The sequence below is a fragment of the Suricata suricatta genome, chromosome 8 (assembly GCF_006229205.1).
Source record: "Suricata suricatta isolate VVHF042 chromosome 8, meerkat_22Aug2017_6uvM2_HiC, whole genome shotgun sequence".
Classification (NCBI taxonomy): domain Eukaryota; kingdom Metazoa; phylum Chordata; class Mammalia; order Carnivora; family Herpestidae; genus Suricata; species Suricata suricatta.
The window spans coordinates 75,785,912-75,806,787 of NC_043707.1; the positions used below are offsets into that span (position 1 = coordinate 75,785,912).

Sequence of the window (20,876 nt, forward strand, 5' to 3'; positions counted from 1 at the left end):
TGCCTGGGTGGCTCAGTTATTTAAGCGACCAACTTTGGCTCAGGTCACAATCTCACAGTTCTTTTTTTTACATATTTTTAAATGTTTTTTCTTAAAATTTATTTTTGAGAGACAGAGAGAGACAGCGTGAGCAGGGGAGAGTCAGAGAGAGAAGGAGACACAGAATCTGAAGACAGGCTTCAGGCTCTGAGCTGTCGGCACAGAGCCTGATGCAGGGCTTAAACCCATGAACCATGAGATCACGACCTGAGCCGAAGTCAGATACTTAACCGACTGAGCCACCCAGGTGCCCCACGATCTCATAGTTCTTAAGTTCGAGCCCCATGTCAGGCTCTATGCCGACCGCTCCGAGCCTGGAGCCTGCTTCAGATTCTGAGTCTCCCTCTCTTTCTGGCCTTCCCCTACAGACACACTCTCTCTCTCTCTCAAAACTAAATTAATAAACATTTTTAAGAAATGGAGCAGGAGGAGAGACACTCTGGCAGGCAGAGGATTACTCTGGTTTTCTTTAGGAAAGCAAATGCCAGCTCTCCAAACCTCCATTGCAGTGAGGAGTGGCAATGGCCAATGAAATATTCACAGTCTGCTCTGGATTTCTCATGTGGGTGCTTCACTTCCCTCCTGGTCACTTCCTCCTTCTTTTCAGAAACGAGGACATGGGATTAACGCAGCAGCAGCAGCCATATGTTGATGGCTGAGGGAAAAGGCTAAATTAATCCCAAACAGCTTGGTTCTGATATCCTTAAGCCACTAATCAACACCAACAAGGCCTACCCCTGAGTGTGGGATTATGTGGGAAAGAATAAGTCTCTTATTTGTTTAAGTTACTCTTTTTCTATTACTTGTAGCAGAACACAGTTCTTAATCAATATAACCTCTGGCTGAAATGGGCTAAAGGCATTGAAAATGGCCTTCAATGACTACCTTGCACTTTCCCTGTCTAACTTTATCTAAAGTATCTATTATTGATTAAAGCACTCACAGCACACAAGGTGGTTTGTTAGCACCACTGACATCTTATATGATGGCATGAAGATGATATTATTAGCGTCTGACGGAGGATTCTGAAGCTCAAAGTCACAGTGAGCACATGGAGAGTGAACTGTAAACACTGGTCTTTTCTGAAAGGTGTGTGTATTTTTCCACTTCTCTCTCCTGTCCTGTCTCCTAAGCAGGGAGAGAGTGACTGCCTTCCCTAATCCCTTCATTCCTATTCTTCTACAGTGATGTCACAAAGGATTATGCCCCCAAAAGGAAGCTGTTCAAGGCTGGACTTAAAGAATTTTTATGAACACTGAAAACATTCCTTAGGATTAACTTAATTTATCAAACCATCGGGTTCTGGTATAAAAGTTATCCATATTCATGGAAAACACATCGCAGTCATAGATAGGCTTAAAATAGACCCTGAAGGTCAGGTAATACTTTGAAGGAGTGATAATGGTCTTGAGTAAGATAAAGGAAAATAATAATGCAGGAAGACTAATGAAGGAAATACAAGAATCTAAATATCAACAACGTGTTGGGACAACACTGTTTTAGCCCTTTTGGACTATGAAGCCTACTTTTCTTGCATGGCCACCCACCACATGCTAACTTACCAGCCTTCTGGCGGCCTCACAAAGGTAGCTGACTGGTCCTGACAGGGATCAGAGGAAGTCATGGAGACAGGGCCCTACATCCATCATCATTTTAAAAGTAAGAGAATCTAAAGTGCATGCTGTTTTTGTAAATTTGCTCCCTAAGCCTTCCCATTTTGGCTAATCATTTCAGTTCTGGACATGTATCCTAAGGAAATAATTATTGACACGAACAAAGATTTTAAGTTAAGATGATTCTTCTTTGTACCGTTTATGTAGCCAGCATATTGAGACAACCTGAAAACTAATATTTTGAATCATCAAATTTGAATGATCATATTTGTATATTTGGATGACTAAATAGTTCATTCCAACAGTGGAATGTCACCAAGTCATTTAAAATATATCATAACCTTCTATTACTCTGTACCGCCAGTGAATAAGGTGCTGTGCGCTATATGATATCATTTCTGTAAAAACTTGAATGCATGCATGTTTATGCACAGAAAAGACCATAGAAGGACATACATATGGCAGATGTAAATGACAGTTGTTTGGGGAAGAGAGGTTTTAGGAATTTTCATTTTCTTCTGGTTGCATACATTTTATTTTTCCACATTGAAAAGTTATTTTTCTACATATCAGTTGTGCTCTAAGAGAGGAAATGCTGAAGGTAAACATAGTGAAACTAAGAATGATGGTGCATGTGTAGATCACATAACAGACAAAGGGAATGGCCCACCTCTACACTGTCTGTAGTCACCGCCATCAACAAACGCCAGAAGATTGTTATTTATTGACTGCTAACAGAAAACATTCCCCCTCCCCACCCCCCAAGGTTCTTGGTGCCTTAGGAACAGAATGCCTCTCTCCAAACAGAATCTGGTTGGAAAGCACCATTGTCATGTTCTAAGCAGAGGCAGAACCACGTTATTAGCCAGGAATAAAGGGAAGCGTTCATTTTAGAAGCTCTTAAAACAAAAACGAATGCAGATTCTTTTATACTATCTTCCTTAAGACACTAATGCTGCAGTTTAAATTATTTACTTTCACTCTTGCCTCCCCTCCTCCCATCGTTATCTCTGTGGTGACGGGGAGGGACACCACTGACCAGAAAATACAGCATCTCCTGCACATTGGCAATCAGAGACTGAAGAGAGCTTGTTGGAAGGATGGAAGAAAATTACGTAGTGGCTGTCACCACACTTGCTGTTTGCCTTAGATTAGAAACAATATACTGTTAAGACTTACATCAGGAAGGAATGACAGAATATAAAAGTATTTGACCCGGTTTCTTTTCCTTGTCCCACTTTCTTTTCACTGTGTCAGTATCCGAAGTGTATCTATGGACTGCATATTCCCAGGAATAGGCCTTATCTGCAAGTGCATAGCAGTGTAGACATGGCAAGACAAATGCCTTATTAAATTTTATGCCTGATGCCGAATTGTAAGTTTGTTGTCTTCCACCCAAATTTAATATTTGGAGATTTTGGTACGTATGAGCTTGACAAATCAACTTTCTGTTCTTGAGTTAAAGGCAAATAAAAAGCATTCAGAAAACTTCACGAACATCAAATGTCAATTGCAGCACAAGATTTTGATACGACTCTAAGTAAATCTGAAACATATGGATTGAATTTTCCTTGCAATATTCTAGTGTTTGGAAGGAAAATCTGTGCAAAAATGTGTTGCGGGTTTTCTGAAACCCCCAAAGTTGAAAAAACATTTTGATTTATTTAGATTTAGAAATGGGATAACCATTTTGCACCCCAGGAAACTTAATTAGGTACCACATTCAGTTCTGTGCTGCATGGCGCAGGGGCCTGAATGAGTGATCCCCTCTCTTCAGTTGTATTGAACTGTTTTAGTGCATTTGAAGTATGGAATCTAATCAGTGGCGGAGCCAAGAGGTTTCTTGATGGGGCTCTAACTACCCCATAGAATCTCCATCAGCTTCCCCTCAAGTCACCTCCAATAAACATACAATAAACAAACAATAGACAAACATAAGATGCAAACCCAAACAACCGCACCACATAAGTAAAAACTGCAAGGTTGTTACACAAACTAAGCCTCCAGGCGAGTTTCCCTTTCCTACAGAAATCCCTGTGTCTCCACTGCCTGAAGTAGAAAGAATCACTGACGACCACCCTGATTCTGCTTTGTTACTTCGGATCTTGTCTCAGACCTGATTCCTTTAGCTTGATTTAACTGTATTACCTTCCAACCCTAAGCAAAGTTTCATGGAGGAGCCCGTGGCCCAGCAGGTCACATCATTCTGTTACTCTGCTGGGTCACAGGGATTCACAAAAGGTAACAGGAAGAAGTCGGTTGACATGACCTTCACAGGAAGGTGGCACAGCTCTGAATCATGCTACTCTGATAAGGCCACGGGCTGTCCTTCAGACATTGATTGGCAACTGCATTTTAGAAATGTCTCCTTTTCAGGTTAGAAATCTTTTCCAAATTAGAGATTCAGTAAATGGAATTGGGCTAAGACTTCCTTTTGCTTGCCTTCCTAGAATGTAAAAACATTACACATAAACACAAACACAAACAAACAAACAGTGTAAGGTTTTGATTCTGGAAGTTTGTGGACCATCTTTTGGTAACTATATGTAAAAATTGGACTAAGTACCTTCAATTCTGAAACTCATTTTCCTTCTTTGTAATTATGGACATACTAGTGCTTCTCTCATGGCCCCATTTCAAGAATGAGAAATAGAATAAACAGTTTACCGGGCAGTGTTTTGCATATGGTGGAAGTTCAATTACTATTACTTCTTCCTTCTTATTTCTTGGAATATTCTAATAACTATGTTGCCTGGTATTTTGGTTCAAATCGTCAAATAAATGATCAAAAACAAACAAAATGGAAATCAAATCATCAAAACCAACACTCGCAGTCGTTAACAAAGTTCTCGGCTTTTTTTGATGCCCAAGAATACAGACATATTACAAGTTTCAACTCTAAAATCATAACCAATTGTGCAGGTTTGTCCTTAGCAAATTGAGAGACTGTTAAGGAATAATTAGAAAATGAAAAGTCTCTCTCTCTCTCTTTCTAAAATCAGTAAGCACTAAAAAGAGAAAATGAGCCAATAGAAAAGTTTAAGATAGATATTTTAATTTTCCGCACAAAAATATAAAATTTTCCAAGACCACAATTATATTACAAAATTTAAAAATTCATGGATTTTCCCCTGTCAGCTATCAAACACTGGCTTGAGAGATATTTGCTATTACCAGGCATTGGGGACTAAGTAAAAAAAATTAGTCAAGACAAAGCAATGATTCTGATTAAGTAAATTCCATTGAACTCTTTCTAGTAAGCATTATTCAGGTCATGAATGCTAATTTGTCCTGCAGGGGGCTGTGGGTAATTACCCAGAAAAACTATCAGCTTTATTGAGTTGCTACAAAACAGTATTACTGCATGGTACACTGTAAAAGAAGACAACCTTGATGTGTACTCACAGAAGTGGGTATTTTTTCGCCCTAGTAGGAAGGTTTTATAGCCTAGAGAGAAATGATAATAAATGGCATTTTGCTTAGAAAAATAAAACCACATCAGCGTCACTTCCTGTTTAATTGTCAAATAAAATTCCTGACATGCATAGACATATATCTGAGAAGTGCCACCAAAACATCCAAACAATTTTAGCTCTCTGCATATTTAAAATTGTGGAGAATCAGAACCGTCTTAAAAAATGAAGCAAATATGGCACATTGGCCGCATTCCAGCAACTACACAGAACTGCTGACATTACTAAAATCCAGATAATTTAGTCCCATATGGGAATCCATACCACAATTATGTTGTCCCTGCTCTGACACAGCCCTGATTTTGCACTTCTTTACGCCTGGCTTTTTATAATCTTAATTCCCTTCCCCAATAAAGCAATTTGCATTCACGTTGTCTTCCTGGCTAAGACAGAAAGAAGAAGAAATCTGTTACATGACCTTGGTCTCCTTACAGTTGATTACAAGGAAACAAACTCTTCAACTAACCCGTTCTCTCATCTTTTTTTAACTGATGGGAAACATCACACTATAAACCATTGCAGGGTACCCGCAGCAGGCTGGAGGCTCCCATGTCAACATGCGGGAGGCTCCCACGTTTAAAATCACTTGGTTTGCTCGTTTAGCACGATGAGGTAAAACTCTTGCTAAGTTCACGCAGATGTGCATCATGGACAAACACCTACCTGTCGAAGAGATAGCACTCCTCTACAAAAACCGGCACAAAGCTATTACAGAATGTTCAGATATAAAGCGTTGTTTTTACAACTCTCCATCCTTTACTGAAATAATTTAAAAAATGTGCTTGCTTGATTCACTAAAACCTGTCCTGGCACTTCATAAGTTTAACAAAAAAAATAATCATTTCCAGAACATTGTTTTCTCGGTAATTTGGTCCAAATAGTGTCAAAGTCAAATATTCACATGAAATGGGTTTTTCTTTATGCCTCACCTTGCCTGCCTTAAAAGACAAAGCAGCCCAGAAGGACCATGTGGAAAGAATAATCATATCAAACAATTAAACTTTGATGGGAAAAGTGAGATTATTAATTAAAAAAAACTCTTTTGGCCACTCCTTTTCCCTACACAAAGAAAATCAAAGGTGCAGCTTACCTCTACTTATTAACAGCAAAGCTTCGGGAGGACTAAAATAGTAAAGGAACAATGCTAAAGGTCCCTAGTCATCTATCTATCCAAGAGTCTGTGGTCTTCTTTAGTGGTGGTTTTAGCGGGAAGGGAGGCCACATCCCTCGAGATAACCAGGAGCGTTTTGATTGCCAAGGACAACTTATTTTGGAAGGATTTTATTCCACATTCAAAATGGTTGAGTGACAGTTGTTTCTGCCTGTAGCTACCTGAGATCTTTCCCATTATTTTAGATTTAATATAATGTTCACTCTGAAGGGTAGGGACCTCTTTTGTTTATTAAAAAATTTTTTTGTCCAGGATCAGGAACTATTTCCATAGGGTCTTTGTTTACCGTTCACATTAAGCACTAAGATATAGTTAACAAGTTGAAGCTTGGGTTGGGTTCCGAGGTCATATGATTAAGCTTGCAGGACATGATCTTCATTTACTTTCTTGTGAAAACTTGAATACACTCACACTTCAAACCCAGAAAGCTATTTTTGACTTGTCAAATAGTTTTTTAAAAGGGGCCTGAAAAAGGCACTGACTATGAAGAAAGACAACCCAATAATGGAGAGTTCAAACTGTTCATGTGTACTAATAATGAAATCCACCAACGTATTTTTCATTCTTTCTACACCTTGACAGTGACAAAAAGGAGCCAACATAACTTTTCCCCCCCAGCGGATTAAAGCAGCTCTTGGTTTTCACTGTAACTATAACCTATGTCTAGCAATGGCCTTTCAGTAGAATTAAAAAAAAAAATCAATATTATCACCAATGCATATCTTCTCTGGTTCTAGCCTTGAGAATATAAAATTGTTTTTTATCATGGCTCATTTTAAGGGAAAATGAGTACCATATGTATTTCATACGTAGTATTAAAGAGTTTGAATGAGTGTGTTTGTCAGGTTAACACTTCTGGTTTTAATAAGGAATTTCGTTTTTCAGCCCCCTTTTCATTGCTCACCTAGGACCTAATCTACCATCCATACTCTAAAAAAATTCCCTCCAGACTGCAAAATGGGGCCGCATGAGTACTTGTGAATGTGCATTCACCTGGAGGATAGGCACCTGAGAAATATTATTATATTCAGCTTTCACATTATCGTTATCACGCCTAACACAGCTAGCCCTGAAAGTAATAATTATTGACACGAATGTTGTTAGTTCAGTCTAATTTAGTTCATTAGCACGATAACTCCTTTGATTTCCAAAGAGGCATCAGACACTTGAATCAGTAGGTAGTTCCGGTGTGTTTATTACCATCATTCAGTTAACTTTAGCTCCTGACAGTGGTGTTTGTGGAGTGAACAGACATCGCATAGGTAACGAAGCTCCACAAACTTTCTTTCCTGGACTTGCATGTACACAGAGAAAGACTTGGAGTCTTCCTTCGTCCGTCACCCTGGAATCCCCTCCGTCGGGCAGACTTGCAAGGATTAAGAAAGTTGTCCCGCGCCTGTATTTCAGGAAATCCTCACATCCCATTCAGCACGGCTGCTGCCTGAACAAGTTCCTCCTGTTTGCACACAAGAAATGGCTGGTGCAAACAACTCAATGGAGAGCCTGCCTGGCACAGTGAGTCAGGTGTCAGTTCAGCCTGGTGCTAGTTGTTAATCCATTTGCTTTACATAAAAGATGGAAAAATAGGGCTTTGTTACTTGAACTAGTTCTTTGGGCTCTGTGTAAAGGAGTCTTTTTCCATTCATGTTTTTTTTTTTTTAACGGGTTCTAGCATCATAATGCTTTTTGTTAGGAATCGGGTAATATGATTTCTTCCACAATACAGACAGGCACCCGGTTTACAGTAAAGTCATACGAACTGTCTGTCAAAAGGCTGTCTCTTCCACTTGGGTTACAAAGCACGTATGTGAATAGGGCAGGAGGTCAATGCAGTGTAGGATGGCAGATAGAGTGGTGAAGAATGAGCCGGGAAGCAGTTTTTTGTTTCTGACTAATACAGGCAGCATCTTTTCTGCCGTGTCACTGGTGTGGTTTTTTTTCTAAGTGATTTCCCACGAAAGAAAGACAATAAACCTTGAGCTGAACGAGCACTATATTGTCCCCAAGAGAAGCAAAGGCCACTAGACCCTAAGATGCAGTTAATGGGGTATCAGAATTACGAGCAGGCTTGTTGGATTTGTGTGTTTTTGTGCATTGATCTCCGATTCATTTTGGCAGTTGTGGTACTCCATTACTCTAGATTTTAATCATTCTGAATGAACAGGGATTTGATACACGAGGAATGTGGCAGTGGTTGAAAGAAAGGAGGAGGCAAAGGGCGACTTTAATCAAAATGTGATTTTAGCATGAGAAGAGGGAAAGGGAGCTATGATATTGCATACGTTAAAAGAAGGAAGAAGAGTTCCTGGAGTGGATCACACATTGCTTGAACGGAGCCCACAGAAAAACGGCACAGGGGCTGGGGGCAGTTTGAGCTTAGTTGTCCTGAAGCTATTTTCAAACTAATATTTAATATATATTCTTGGTGAATATTTCACCTTCTAAAGGTTATGTCAGAGGTAGATCTGGAAAATAAATGCAGGAGCAGAGTTTGTAACATTTCTTGGGAGATGGCAATACCTCATCTGTGGTGCCCACATCACGCTGTATAAAGGTGATGGCCCGCATCTGACCTGGGCACAGGGCCTCAGGATTTATTGCTCTGTTGTCACAGTCCTGAAATTCCTATTTTTTAATAATTGGGGTAAGCTTTATTATGCACTGTACAATCAGCAGGATAATGTGGCAGCAGCCAGTGAATGTCTTGTATTGAAATAACTTGTTTATTCTCTCTTTAATCCAAATTTGATGCTGTTAACCAATTCCATTATTTAAATTGACTAGTAAGATTAGAATCAATTTGATTTATCAGAACATGCTTCTCATTAAATAGGCTTCCCCCCCGTCTCTTCCTGTAAACTTCATTCCTCTCCCCAATTTTTCCTGATATATAATTGACATAGAACAGTGTGTGAGTTTAAGATGTACAATGTGATCATCTGATTTGTCTACATTGTGGAATGATGATCACAGGTTCGTTAACTCATCCATCTTCTCACATAGTTGTACTTTTCGTGTGTGATAAGAACATTTAAGACCTATCCTCTTGGCAACATTCAAGTACATAATAGAGTCTTAACTAAATCATCAGGCTGAACATTAGGTCCTGAGGACTTATTCATCTTATAAGTGGAAATTCGTACCCTTGTCCAACATCTCCCCATTTTTTCCACCCCTCCATCCCATTCAGTCCATTTTATTCTCTATTTCTAACAGCTTGGGTTTTCTTTTTTGTTTTTCTTTTTTTCTTTTAGGTTCCACATATAAGTGAGATCATACAAGTATTTATCTTTCTCTGCCCAACAAAGTTCCCTTAGTATCTATCATGCTTTCAAGGTTCATCCCTGTTGTTGCAAATGGCAGGACTTTTTTTTTTTTTTTAATGACTGAATGATATTCCATTATGTATTCTGGAAGTGTAATTATAGATCATATAGGAGCTCTGTTTTGAATTTTTTGAGGAACCCCCATAATGTTTTGCATAATGTATGTACAAATTCAGATTCCTATGAACAATACACAAGCATTCCCTTTCCTTACATCCTCCTGAACACTTGTCTCCTGTTTTTTTGTTTTTGTTTTTTGATAATTTTGTCTAAAATTCTGACAGGTGTGAGATGATGTCTCATAATATCATGAGTTTTGGTTTTGATTTTCATTTCCCTGATCATTAGCAATGTTGACGATCTTTTCTTGTCCTATTGACATTTGTGTGTCTTCTTCGGAAAAATGTCCAGTCGGATTTCCTGTCCATCTTTGACTCAGATTACGATGATGATGATGATGATTGTTATTGAGTCATGACTCCTGTATATATATTTTGGATATTAACCTCTTACTGACATATTGTTTACAAATATTTTCTTATATTCCTTAGGTTGTCTTTTCATTATGTGAGGGTTTTTTTGTTTTTTTTTTTTTTTTGCTGTGCAGAAACTTTTTAGTTTGATATATGACATTCTTAATATTTTTTCTTTGGATTTGTGTCGTATGAAGCCTAACAGAATGATGGGGCATGAACAAAAACAGGAGATACATGCACTACACGTGCCTATTGCTCCTTATCTCCCATGCACACAGAGCATTTGTGGTGCCCCAATGAGCACCGAATTCCCCTGGACTCATAATGCGTGTGTGGGAGCTCACTGAGTTTCAAAGTGAGCACAAGGTAAATGGTTTATGTCTGTTACTGAGAGGGTGGTGATGATGATGACATAGGAGGGAAAATGTAGGGCAACTAGATCTTTCTGGTTCAGCCTTTCTACTCTTCTGTGAGGTGGACAGTGATGGTAGAATGTGCATGTATCAGGAAGTGAAATAAAACTAACTGAGTTATTTTTGTGTAGTTTTTCCACTGTTCTGGTAAGAGTAAAATGCATATATGTGTCTAAGTTACAAAATAGGAGTTGTGTGATTTCAGCGATTCCATGTGACTTAACTGCTCTTATTTTCCAATTAAAATGGGCATTGCACGATATAAAATTGAATGGTAAAATTCATGCTGGTAATTTAAAATTTACTTAGTATGGAATGAAGTAGCAAATAAACACCAATGTAAGTCACAAGAATGAAACTATGTATAAAACGAAAGGAAATCTGCGTATTTTAGGACCTTTAATGCCATTTCCCCTCAGCTTTTTGAACAATATGGCCCACATTTTGGTTTTGCACTGGATCCACAAACTATGTAGCTGGCTGCACAACTAGGAAATATTTCTACCAAGGAAGTGGAAAATGAGATGTGTCCCCAAGTAGCATAAGGTAAAATTTCCAGCTTTCTAAATTATTTTACCTTTGAAGGAGTCATTCAATATTGATCACAACAATAGTAAACAGAACCCCTTCTTTTGATATCAAGAATCAACTCAGGCAGCAAACATGTCAGTCTGCTGTCATTGCTCCACTCATCACAGCTCAGCAACTTGGTAGCTACCTCTCTGGTTATGACAAATAATGTATGACCAGTTGTTTCCATGTGCTGTCTTCTCACCACGGAGCAAGATAAATGGCCATCATACAATGTGAAGTGAAGGACTTGAAAGTAACATGTTTCCATAATATGTGGTCACTGAGGAGAATGTCACCATTAGAACCCAAGGAGCACACAATTTATAAATTAATTAGTAAAGGAACAATACCCTAGAAGCCCCAGATAGTTAATCTGCCACTAGAAGATAAGCCATTTACCCATCCACACTGGTAAAGTCATTCCTTATTAGAACTGCTAAATGCTAGTGAGTCTATGTAGAACTTTCCTATCAGTGTAAGCTTCCCTCTGTTGAAGGTCAAGTGCTGCGGGGCTCCCTCTCAAGGGCAGTGTTAGTGCTCATAGTCCCCTGGTGCTGCCACAGGTCTGCCAGCAACTGATCAGACCAGCACATCTCATCTGTGCCTCTTGTCATCTTAACCTAGACCATGTTCTCTAAAACAGCAACCCTTTCCCCTTGTTATTTGAAATGTTTTCTCAGTTGCACTTAACTATTTCTTACACATTACATACAGCACTGTCTTCTCATGGTCTGTCTTCTCCTAATAATAGAGTTGGCCAAAGACAGTCTTTGTTATTTTTTCACTTCCTTGTCCCCATGGCCTAGAACACTGCCTGGCTGGAGTGGGCCCTCTGTGAACATTTGTTCGATGGATGAATGGGGGTGGGGAGAGAGAAGAAGTGTTTGAAGGTCACAAACATGTTTCAGAAAGACTGATTAATGGAAACTCAACTATCTTCTTCATTACAGGACTTAACAGGTCTTTGATACCTCAGTGTTGGTTGTCAATCTCCAACAGAGATCTAATGTACAAGTCAATGGGACCTTGGGACTCTTTTTTTTTCCCACTTAGAACAAATATTCTTTGGAACACATTTTGGGAAACGTCATCTTAAGTGGTAATTTATTGACCTCACAGAATTTTAAATGAACCTTTTACCAGAGTAAATCCACCTCTTTCCTTCAAGTTCTTAATATTTTATGAAGCAGCCTTTCTTGGGCTAATTAGAAAGGTACTGCCATTTGGGTCCTGCTCTTTCCAGATTCATCATATTCTTGGATTTCACACTAAAAGACGTTTACTCTTAACTTGTATTTGATGCAAGTGCCACAGTTTTGGTTCCTTTGCCCCCACTGTTTTCTGTATTTCCTATAATTCTGCATGCTCATTAGTCTGCATCTCTCAAGATAGGAACAGAAATTCCTCCAGGCAGAAGGAAAGGACCCAATCCGTCTGTCATGATCTTTAGCACAACATTTAGGTCCATCTTGTGCGTAATGTGGTGCTTTCTAAATATTTTTAATGAATATGGTACAATGATATTGATCCCATATCAAACAGAAACTGAGGTAGATGTAAGAAAGTAAAAACACGACAGAAGAGAAAGCCAGGTTTTTATCAACTTCTGGTTTCAGGATCCTACTGTTGTAATTGACATTAATGCTGAAACAGAGACACGCTCTGTACCTAGAGGAGTGAACCAGAAAACACACATGGTAAGGCATACAGCACACTTTCAGAACTGGGTGTGAACTGTTGCTAAAACTGGTTGTCAGTTATAGTAGCCTAAATATGTTGCACTGCACCCCAACCACACACAGGAGCTGACCCAGACAGCTAGTAACATCACAGAGCAGAAATATTCTAGAACAGTCTACCAATAACATTATTAGGAGGTACTTCTGGACAAATCATCTGGTGTCCTTGGTAAAGCCCATACATGTTAACTCATAACTTGAGGGCTAAAATGCTGTGTTTGTATAAAGAAACAACCAGAGTAAATTTTATAAATACAGATACTTTCTTACCGGCATTTCTCTCATATGAACATCCAATCTATCATGAAACAATGAACATTGCAGCAGCACTGAATTTTGCCCCAGAAACAAACCTTGAGGGTACTGATGCACAGCTCAGGTCTCTGTGATGAAGGGTATCTATCCAGTACACAGGTATTGTTTTACCTAGCTTGAGCATATTACCATCAATTTAAAACAACTTTGAGATGTCGCTATAACTGAAATTAGTACATTTATATTAGTCCCGTCTGAGAGAACTGAATTATTAGTTCTGGATATCAACTAGTGTTGGGGAGGGTAAGGGCTTTATTTTTTTAAGGAACTTACTTTTTTATTGTGGTAAATGATATGTTACATAAAATGTACCATCTTAGCCATTTTTAAGCATGCAGTTCAGTGACATTATGTACATCCACTGTTTTGCAACTATTGCCACTAACCACCTCCAGAACTTTTTTCATCATCCCCAACTGAAATTCTGTACTCATTAAACTATAATTCCTCATTCGCCACTCTTCCTAGTCCCTGGTAACCAGCAGTCTACCTTCTGTCTTTATGAACGGATATATCCAGTCACCTTACATAAGTGGACTCGTACAATATTTGTCCTTTTGTGACTGGTTTATTTCATTTAGCATAATGTCTGCAAGGTTTATCCGTGTTGCAGGCTGTGTCAAAGTGTTATTCTTTTTGAAGGCGTAATAATACTCCACTTTACATAGATATTGCATTTTGTTTGCATTTCTCTGTAGATGAACATTTGAGTTATTTTCATCTTTTGCTTATTATGAATAATGCTACTATGAACACTGATGTACAAATATCTATTCAAGTTCCTGTTTTCAATTCCCTTGGTATGTACTGAGATGAGAGGTAGGATTGCTAGATCATATGGTAAATCTATGTTTAATTTTTGAGGACCATTATACTGTTTCCACAGGGGCTACATCATCTTACTTCCCATCAGTAATGTACAGGCTTCAATTTCTCCACATCCCTGACATCTTTATTATCCCTGCTTGATAATAGGGAAAAATTGCTTTACCTTTATGTTTCATAAATATGTTTTTTTTTATTTTGTGTAAAACTCTAGTGATATGATTTCTAAGTTACTGATGCTGAATTGAGATTTTTGTCAGTCAAAAATATAATTTATTCTACTCACCAGATCTATTAAGTTTTTCTTTTTTTAATTTTTTTAAAAGTTTATTTATTTTGGGGAGAGAGAGAGAGAGAGAGAGAGAGAAAGAGAGGGAACATGAGCAGGGGAGGGGCAGAAAGAGACGGAGACACAGAATCTGAAGCAGGCTCCATGCTCTAAGCAAGCTGTCAGCACAGAGCCTGATGCAGGGCTTGAACTCATGAACCTCAAGATCATGACCTGAGCTGAAGTCAGATGCTTAACGGACTGAGCCACCCAGGTGCCCCTAGTTTTTTTAAGACAGCATAGTAATACTCTATGTATTTGTAACGGGGATTATGTATATATGTGTGTGCATATATATGATATACATATCATATATATAATAAATATATAATTTATTACTATCATGTTATATGTTTTGGGTATGCTATTAATATTTACTGCCATAAGAAAAGTGAAACTGAATACAAAACTAATACCAGAATTATAAAATTGATAGTCCAAATACTTTGTTTTGACGCTTGATTTTGTATGTGTCTGCAGAAGTGGTGGGTTTTTGTTTTGGGACTTGCTCATGATGTCACTAATATATCTCTTTTTAACTTTTTGCATTCAGGTCAACATTACGCTGCCTCACACAAGCTTCATAAATACAGATGCTCTCTGCCTGAGAGGTTCTCACAAGGGCATAGATTCTGGGCTCCAATGATGAAACATTACCTTTGTTAGAACCAACACCAGCAAGATGCTCCTATTAAATAAGACAAACAGGTAGCTTGACGTTTTGTGATAATTTTAACAATCGGGTTCAAGTCCATTCCCTCTTCTAAATTAAGTGCAAAGAGATTCATCACCCGGGCCAATAATTCCATGGCAGGTTGTGCGGACCTCACCGTGTAGGCTTCTGTGATCACGTGTGTGAATCATCGCATTTATGCCGCCTAAGGCACTGGCGTATGAAGGCGCAGCCTAGACCCAGCTGATTAAGCTGTAGCATAAAACAACACTTCAGTAGTCAGGAGCATGACAGCCCACAATGGTTTATTGGACCAAAGAGTATAACATTGTAATTTACTTCTCTAATGCATGTCATGTTCTCTCTTATTGTTTCCCCTTATGGAGTGAAATATGTAGGTAAGAGATTGCTGTACAAGCTTCATGTGTTCTGCCCCTCCAAAATTAGAGGGTAACAAACTGTCTTTATTATCCTGTGCCTTTGGTAAGCTGCCACAAATCACAGAAACCACGGCAGGTGAGCATCTAGTGGTTTAAAAAGTCAAGGCAAACTAAAAGACTTCATGTCTCTGCCTGAAGCTATTTTTGAACTACGGTACAAGCTAGACACAATTATTATACTTCCTGGCCCTTCCTCTTTATTGTACGTTCCTAACCATTTCTTCCCCTTTCTTATTGACAGGAAACCAGGATTTATGAAGTCTGGCTCAATGCAAATATTTAAAGACTTAATTTTTTTTCCTTCCCCCAAACACAACAATATAAGTTGAATGGTGTTTTGCTGAGTTTATTTTTCTTTTTAAGCTGGAATTCATGGCTCTTCTCCAGCTGAAAACGGCACTAGTCACAGATAATTTAGAGAGAATAGCTTGCTTGTTTGTCAAGCAAACATGTGTAATCTGATGAAATTATTAATGTCATAGTGTTAACTCTCTTCTCATAAATACAGTTAACCGTGCTGACACTGCAATTATACTCCAATGTTCCGGCTCTTTGCTGATTCGCTCAATCTGTCAGTCCAGCATGGGGAAGACAAATTGTGGTGGGCACTTGACAATGCACAAAAGAGATATAAACCTCTTCTGATTAAACCTTGATGAAAGATTAAATGGTTCTGAATGCTTGCCAGAGTCTTGTGATATGACATTTTTACCCAGTGGTAATACAGTTCTATTCAACAGAGGTTTTTGAAAAAAGATTATAAAGATGACATACGTACATACATACACACATATATCACATGTACATATGCAGATGTTAGAGTGAGACAGCACAGCCGTCTCCTACCCTGGATCCAGATTTTATAAACAAGACGATATCAGTTCTGATACTGGGTAGAATGTAATAGCCGTGCGTTTTTTCCTAACAGACAAGGAAACACGTACAGGTACTTGAACATTACCAATGCTTTTGTCCTTTAACCATCACATCGAATGGTCCCTACTTTTATTGTGTAAAGTTCTCTTTAGAAGTTTTACCATGCCTCTTCTGTTAGCAGTCAAGAATGAATAAGGATTTAGTATAGGCACTAAAACTTAGTTCACGTGTTTTCATTTTTGGCTTTGGATCAAATGAAAATGGACCAGTTCATAATAATGGCTAACAATTATATAGTGCTTTCCATTTCCCAGTAGGGATCTAGCACTTTATATAGTTTAAATCATTTAATCTTTATATGATGAAGCTACTAGTTTCTTAGATTTTCCTTCTTTTTAGATGAGGAGACTGAGGCACAGAAAGGTTAAACCACTTACCTAAAGTCACACAGCTAATCACAATAGAGCTGGAAGTTGAATACAGATCTATTACAACTTAAACTTGTGATAAATCTGTAGATTGATTAATAAAATTTATAAAATAATTATAGTGCATATTTTTAAAACCTGTAGCATCATGGACTGATTGTTGTTTTTATTCATATTAAAAAGTACACTCAATCAAAAAGTTTTTTAAAATAAAAAACAAAGGAAAAACTCTTGCATTTCAACACTCTAGCACCTAAAATGAATGCATCCATTAAATGTGAAAGAAACGAGGAGCCCAGACAAGTTGAACCTGGGTACCTAGACCTTTTGGTTGACTTACTTGGAGCAGATAAATTGAAATAATAAAGAAAACTGGCAGCTTTCTACACAGTGTTATTGCTAAAAACCTTGTTGCAAATTCAGAAGGAACCTATGCGTATCATTCCTGGCCCTTTTGTTCTCTGTGTTTGTGACAGAAATCACGTAGTTGTGCTTTCTTGTTTCCACTATGCACAACATACGGCAAAAACTTGTGTGAGAAAAGATCACTTCAAGAGGATGGAGAGGGTTCTAAAAAACAGTTAATAGAGGAAAAAAAACTTTGTGTCAGGTAGAAAGGCAAGGACAGAGCAAATTCGCCAAAGTGGGGGAAATCGTTTTCTTTTTTAATTGTGCTAAACAGTTGTTTCCTTCTCTGAAAGTTCATTATATTTATTTGTCATCAGGATAATTGAGCTACACTTGTTGCTAAGTCTGTTGCTTGCCTTCTGATGAACGGATTCATTAAGTTCATTTCTAATCTCTGTCTTCTAAATTCAATAAGCACTATAAAATTTCTTTCCTTGTATGGGAATGCTAAGGTCTTTTTTTTTCCTCAACAGCTTGAATTCCTGTATTCTGATTAAGATAGATGAAGTATTTGCATTCTATCCATATTCATAATCCTCTTTCAGAGTCAACCTAAAATACCACATTTGTTGCCCAGGCAGACACAGGCAATGTGTTCCGATTGCTCTGTAGCTTTTTGTTCAGATGGATAAGGACCTATCCCTTTTCAGATTCAACAGAAGAGGTGGTCACTAGGTGAATTCAGGCTGTTCAGAAACCAGAACAATCGCTGTTTCTTTTGTGTGTGACAGAAACTGTAATTAATGATTTCCCCCCCTTTTTTGCTAAAGAAAAAAAAGAGAGAGGTGCAGTTGACAGACATTTTATTAATAGTTTCTGCCAACTTGCCATGCATAAAAGGTTTTATTGGTTGCAATGCCAGTGTGAGAAGAGTTCTTTTTGATGAAATGTTCAAGATGGTTGTTTTATGGATGAAAAATGAAGGCAATCTGTCTACCGCCAGTGAAAGTTCGGGTTTCAATAATAAAATTAAAACTATTGTGACATTTCCTATTGTGTTATTTAACCATCTGCCTCCTAATGGTCCAATCAATGATAATATTACCTGGGTCCTCTCTTTTTAACAAGAAGACCTGCCAATACTGTGTCTCATGGTTAATTTCCGAGGAGATTTATTACTGATTAAGGTGTTTATATATTTGGTGGCTGCTGTTTTCCTACAAAGGGGAAATACTTTAGTCTCATGGATGAGGATTAAATATTCAACTCGATAAACAATGGATGTTCGTGTCCCTTCAGGAACTAGAAATCCAGGAACTGTACACGAAGGCAACATGAGGTGCGTGCCGATGACAACCCCTCATCAGGTGTGTGACATGACTCTAAGTAAGCACCTATTATTTCCTTGTTCAGCGTTTAATTAAAAGTGCATCTTCCAAAATGTTTCCTCAGTATTGGCACATTAAATCCATAGTTACTGGAATTAGAATTTTTCCCCTTTTAAAACTGTTTCATGCAAGTGTTTATTTAGAGTAGGCGGGTTGTTTCAATGATTTCTGCTCATCAATCAAGAAGGGGAAAAACACATTTTACCACATAGATTCACGATAAAGCAATGAAGGTACCTCACCATAGCTTGTTTAATCCTCTGTTACACAGGGGTGCGATGAAAAGGGAGATTCAATATTTTCATTCTTTGGACTTTGTTGCAGCCCAAGTGGAATTTGATCAAGAAATGCGAAGGATAAGATACTAAAGCATTCTAATCGTTGACCAACTTGCAAACATACTTGCTTTATTTTGCTTCTAACAATCATCGTTATTAATTTAAACAACCCTCAGTATTTGCCCATATCTTTTACTAACTTTAATTTTTAAAAGTCTTAAATAGCTCACAGTTTAGAGGAAGGCAGGCAGCTGGAAATGTACTCTTGCACATTGCTCTTCAAGCAGTCATTCCTTTTCTCTGGGAATTTTTATGTAAGCTCCCTTATTGGGAATATGCTAATGACATCCGCCATGATTACTGATTTTCTTTGAATCGTTATTCCTCTGTGGGCAAAGCAATCAGAAAGGGAGAACAGGAGATTTCCTTCTTGCTTGTGTGCCTTCTTCTACCATCTGCTCTATCCTGATTCATTTGAATATGATCTGCAGTTTTTAGATCCTTTGCTCTGACGTTCTGAGGCATTTGAAAGCTTAAAAGGAGTTAATAGTGATCTATCTATGTCACAAATGTGGTTCTCTGATGCATTCTAAGTGCAAACCTGCCTACCCAGGATTTACATGGGCAGATTAATTTTGTTAAGTAAAAAAAAAAATAAAATGGTAACGTAGGTTAGCAGCTTCATTGTATGGAATGTGTAGTTCTGAACACTTTTGCTATTGATGGGCTTGAGCACAGGCCTTGAGGAAAAAAGGTAACTAATATATAAAAACAAAGTATTCCAGGAACAGAATTGTTAATTCTAAATCTCTCAAGGTAAAGAAAAACTAAAACTTGAGAACTAGAGAGAGAGAGAGAAAGGATGGAGAGCAGATTTGTAAAAGAGAAGTGACGATGTACACTTTTTAAAGTAACATTTCTAAGTATTCAGATAAGAATTCTGGATTAAGAATGAAACTTCTGGGTGCCCGCCTGCATCCCGCCACCAGAGTGTGATTTACTTTCTCGTAGGAAAGTTACTTAATGTCGCTGAGCTTCTGTTTCCTCTGCGGTGACATGAAATGAATGTCATAGGTGATATTTAAGGTTTTCTCCACCAGTAAAATTGTGTGATCATATTATTTATTTCCACGAAACACATTGCAGTTGATGGGAAGTTACTTTATGGATTTGGTTTTTGCATGGGCATTTGATCTTGCCCAGGGAAAAGCCATTTCAAAAATAAATCATCTACCTTCAGAAGAGGGGCTCAGAGCCTTCTGATTACACTTTTAAAAATGATGAGTATAGACACAATTTTAAAAATGGGACACCATATCTTGCTTCAGTTTACACGGAATGGATAAATTGCCAAGGATGCTGCTGATTGATAGAAGTCTTCCACTTCAGTGAGTGAAAAATCAGCAAGATTCTGACACCCCTAGCAAAACAGAGCTAACTTAATATGCAGAATTGCCATTTAGGCAAGAGAGTTTGCAAAACTTGATGCTATTAGGTCAGTGAACATTGTCAAAACATGAAGGAGACATGAGTTGGGGAATGTTGACACTCTCTTTCGATATTCAGCTCATTTAAAAGTGAAGAGAGCTATTAATGTAAAATTGTTTCGGAAAGTGTCTCAATCTTGTCCTCACCCAATAATTCCTCCTATTTTCTTCACGTCAAAAACCGGATTGAGAACAACCAGCTGCCCCCATCGTTCACACAGTTACGAGACTTTTGAACAAGTATATAGTGTCTACCCACCCTAACTTCTGATGAGACTGCCGGCTTGGGCCGTAAATGACCACTGTCCACTCCCTCCCTCCCTCCCTTAAATGTAATTCTTCTGATTTTCTGTGTCTTCTCTGGCAACCATTATGGATTTGTGTGCTGATTTCTGTGGGATAGTTCTGGCTTATCACACACGGAGTGGCAAAGCCAAGATTTAAATAGAAATTACTTCACTGCTGAGTTTCAGCTGACCAGAGACAAACTCACGCCCAAAATAACTTCCACTCCCTTCCTTCCACATATCCCAACAAAGGGAAGAAACACACAGCCACTGTCTTCTTTTTTGATGTATTATACAAATAGAACACTTTTGAGAAATAGGCCTAAAAATAGCAGAGAACAAGCATATCTTAATATTTCATGAGATAAAATTTCAAAGGC

At 38.2% G+C, this 20,876-nt stretch overlaps 1 long non-coding RNA gene across 1 annotated transcript; it reads left to right on the forward strand.

Moving 5' to 3' along the window:
- The first annotated feature begins 1,629 nt into the window (after window positions 1–1,629).
- On the forward strand, window positions 1,630–15,710 carry LOC115298347. Its single transcript, XR_003911712.1, has 3 exons — window positions 1,630–1,698; window positions 14,845–14,999; window positions 15,646–15,710. It is a non-coding gene; the product is annotated as an uncharacterized LOC115298347 (long non-coding RNA).
- The last annotated feature ends 5,166 nt before the right edge of the window (window positions 15,711–20,876 follow it).